Source organism: Sarcophilus harrisii, chromosome 1 (assembly GCF_902635505.1).
Source record: "Sarcophilus harrisii chromosome 1, mSarHar1.11, whole genome shotgun sequence".
In the NCBI taxonomy this organism is placed as follows: Eukaryota; Metazoa; Chordata; class Mammalia; order Dasyuromorphia; family Dasyuridae; genus Sarcophilus; species Sarcophilus harrisii.
This window is the reverse complement of record NC_045426.1, coordinates 657,886,141-657,890,483: the sequence shown is the minus strand read 5'-3', so window position 1 is coordinate 657,890,483 and position 4,343 is coordinate 657,886,141. Positions and strand designations below refer to the sequence as shown.

The 4,343-nt window shown below is 36.7% G+C and overlaps 1 pseudogene; it reads left to right on the top strand.

The window, feature by feature from the left end:
- Window positions 1-473: 473 nt before the first annotated feature.
- LOC116421407 lies at window positions 474-1,442 on the top strand (annotated as a pseudogene).
- The last annotated feature ends 2,901 nt before the right edge of the window (window positions 1,443-4,343 follow it).

Below are 4,343 nucleotides of genomic sequence, written 5' to 3'. Positions count from 1 at the left end.
TTCTTTTTCTTTTATGTGGAATCTATAGATGTAACATCTATTTGGTTACAATTAATTCTTTATTGAATTATTGATCATCTGCCTTTCATAATTGGGATAAATGTTCTACCCTACTTTCTTCCATCATTTTGTAGTTTTACATTTTATATAATTTAATGTTTAACTTAATATATTTTGACTTTAAAGGAATATTGCCCTTGAGAAGAGTTTTCATAATTTCATTTCTAAGTTACTTAAATTCTAAGTATGGTTTGTAGAGTTCCCAAAAGTGTGAGAGCTGAAAAATAATTTAGAATTCACTTAGTCCAATTCCATTTTATTTATGAGGAAATTGAAGCCCAGGAAAGGAAGTAATTTGTCTAAAATAACAAAAGTGGTAGATTTTAGACTTAAACTTTAGTCGCATGAGTTTAAATCTAGTATTCTCTCTATCACAGAATGAGAGGTGACTCTTTCCATTTTATCAACTTCCTGTATCTTTTTCCTTGTAGATATATCAGATGCATGGGACCAGAAAACCAAACAAGTGTGTCAGAATTCTTCCTCCTGGGACTTTCTGAGAAGCCAGAGCAGCAACTGCCCCTCTTCGGGCTCTTCCTCAGCATGTACATGGTCACTGTGGTTGGGAACCTTCTCATCATGCTAGCCATTGGCTCTGACTCCCATCTTCACACTCCCATGTATTTCTTTCTCTCCAATTTTTCCCTTGTAGATATCTGTCTAGTGACTACTTTGGTCCCCAAGATGCTGGTGAACCTCCAAACACATACTAAGGTTATCTCATATGCTGGATGCTTTACTCAGATGTACTTCTTCATGATGTTTGCTTGTTTAGACACCTTACTCCTTACTGTGATGGCCTATGATCGTTTTGTGGCTATCTGTCATCCTCTGCATTATGTCACCATAATGAATCCACGGATTTGTGGCCTCATGGTTCTAACGGCATGGATTATTAGTCTTCTAAACTCCATTCCCCAAATTCTAATGGTGATGCAGCTGTCTTTCTGTACAGAACGTGAAATTTCCCACTTTTTCTGTGATCTTGGTGAAGTTATGAAACTCTCTTGTTCTAATACCCTTATTAATGACATTGTAGTATATGTTTTAACTTGTCTCCTAGGTGTCCTTCCCTTCACAGGGATCCTTTTCTCTTATAGTCAGATTTGTTCCTCAATATTGAAATACCATCATCCAAGGGAAAATATAAAGCCTTTTCTACCTGTGGGTCTCACCTCTCTGTTGTTTCATTATTCTATGGGACTGGACTTGGAGTGTATCTGAGTTCTTCAGCTACTCACTCCTCTCGGAAGATCTCAGTTGCCTCAGTGATGTATTCTGTTGTCACCCCCATGCTGAACCCCTTCATCTATAGTCTGAGAAACAAGGACATAAAGGAATCCCTAAGGAAGTTCATTGACAAAACAGCCGCTTCTCAGTGATTGCATCTAGGAATGCAATGTGGGAATGTGGCATCAATCTCTGGGTTGCAAAGTCTGGCAATCAGAAAAATTGTATTCAAAGTATGAAGCCCAGAACTATTCAGGGTCCTACTTAACTGGCTGTGTGATCCCTTTACTGTTAGTAATACAGTTTATCATGTCTATTTCTAGACTTTCCTTGATATTTCAATCTAATTTTTCACAGCCTACTTTGTGATACCACTCATTTCTTCTAAAGAAGGACTAGATTTAGTTTTAGAAAATCTTGGTTCTAGTCTTTGGATCATAATTAGTGTAGTTTGGGCAAGTTATTTCATTTCTCTGAGCCTCAAACTTTTCATTTGCGTAATGGACATTACAGCAGCCTTCTTGCCACAAATTCTGGTGTGTGGATCAAATGAAATGATATGTGAAAAAGCACACAAAATGTTATAAAATTCCTATCAAATGTCAGGAAGACCAAAAGAAATAGAGAAGAGAAAGTTGGGATTTTGTTACTACGCATTATTCTTCCATCAACTCAAATCTCCATTTTCCTACACCTTTGTATGTGGTCTTCATGTGCTACTTTAGCCAAAAAAATTTCAGTAACGGATTACCAATTTTTTTTTACTTTAACTAAAGGGTTCCTTAGATATCAGTACATATTTAATCACATTCTCAAAGCTTCACCATATTCTCAAATCCTACCAGAGCTTGTATTTGCTAGCAAAACCTCTAAGAATCCAATGTAATTATCTCTCATGATTAAACTCTAGAACTATTTTTGCGAGCACACAAGGCATAAGGATTTGCTAGGAGCCACCATTTCCTGGTGGATTGAGAAATTACATCATCAGAAAGATATGGGTTCAAACTGTTCCAGATCCTCATAAACTGTGGGACCCTAAGCAAATCACTTTACAACTTACATCCTCAGTTTCTTCATCTATTAAGTAATAATAACAATAGTTCACATTTCTATAGTACTTTAAGGGTGGCAAAATACTTTAAATATATTTTTCACATGTTACTATAGAAATAATGATAGCATCTACCTAATAGTAGTGTAATAAAGGTCAAATAGATATTTCTGAAATGCTTTGCAAATCTTAAAAGAGCTATATGAATACCATCTATTGTTATTAATATTAACAATGATGATGTTATTATACTTGGACCTTTCTCCTTCACCTTAGAATCATGAAGTCATAGAAATTTAGTTCTGCAATAAACACTAGAAATCCTCTGTCAGTCTCTGACAGATGAAAGTCTTTTTTACATATTGTACATATGTAAACGTCTAACTGTGTAGTTGTAGGAAATACATGAGATTTTAAGTAACATTATGGCATAAAATGAAATTCTACTATTTACTTGTTTAGTTACCTTGGACAAATCGCATTTTCCTATCTGAAAACCCAAAATACTGGACTAGATGATGCATAAGCTTTCTTCTAGCTCTAAATCCTACTTGGGTTTCACAGTGATATGGAACTCACTATGCCATAAAGTAAACTATTGTTGGGCATCTCTAGCTGAAATATTCTTTATGGAAGCTGACTACAGGAATTGTTAGCAAAAATTAGAAAGAAGTGAGGATCTTCTTTTAGAAAGTATAAAGAACACAAATAATTATGCAGGGACCTGAGTAGTATACAGTATATGTCTTTCTGCCAAAAATAATTAATGTCTATTTATGCTCAAAGTGATTCATTTTAGAAAAGGAAAGTGATCTCAAATAATTCATCTCCAATCTCTTGGATATTGGAATAACAAAATGTTCCCTCAAAAATGAAGGCTATAAAGGACTATAAAACTGTGCATAATCTTTAACCCAGCAATCACAGTACTAAGCCTACATCCCAAAATGATCAAAGTAAAGGAAAAAGGACCATTTATACAAAAATATTTACAGCAACTCTTTTTGTGATGGCAGAGAATTGGAAACTGAGAGAATACTCACCAATTAGGAAATGGCTAAACAAATTGTGGATTTTTTTCCAATCCTTTTCAATTGTTATTTGTTTCAGTCACTTATAAACTTGATACATAGGTCCACATCAAAAAAGTTCCATCATCTTATAACATCAAGCTTAAAACTAATATGATAGAAAACTCCTATACTATGAGAAATGATTAGCAGGATAGTTTCAGGAAAACCTGGGAAGATATCAGAATCCACACAAATGGAGAAGAACCAAGAGAACATCCTACATAGTAACAGCAACTCTGTAAGGATGATCAACTGGAAAGACTCAGCTACTCAGATTAAGACACTTGTCCCAGGCAATGTCAAAAGACCATGGTTAATATGGAATTATGTTTTGCATGATTTCACATGTATAATCAATATCAACCACGAGAGTCTGAAGAGAATCTGACAGAATGAAACCGCCTCCAGCCCCAGATAGACTAAGAAACATCAACCAAGGTCAGTCTCACTGGGGTAAAAAGGGTGTTCAGCTCAGCTCATTGAATCTGGGAAAGTCAGTGAGAGGGTCTCAAACACAGGAGAGCAGCAACTAAGACGCTCAGTCCTGGCTCAGTGCAAGGAGCACAGCAGGGGGGCAGCCTCCAGTCCCAGCTCAGAAGGCAAACTGAGAAACCAACTGTTCCAGAATAGAGCAGGCAAAGCTGGCCCCTGCAACACAAGGGGGCGCTGTGTTCAAGGCCAAGGCTCAGAACTGCAGAAAGCTTGGGACAGCGCCCCCTATACCCCAGGATCCTGCAGAGCTCCTTCTTAAAGTTTAAAAAATACCCAAAAAGGCGGGGGAGGGGGAGGTGATCACAGAAAATAATCTTGACATTGAAAGTTTTTATGAGGTGACAGGCAAGACCAAAACACAAACTTAGACAGGACAGAACGTCCACAGAAGAAACCTCAAAGAGTGAGATAGTGGTCTCAAGTCCAAAAGAACA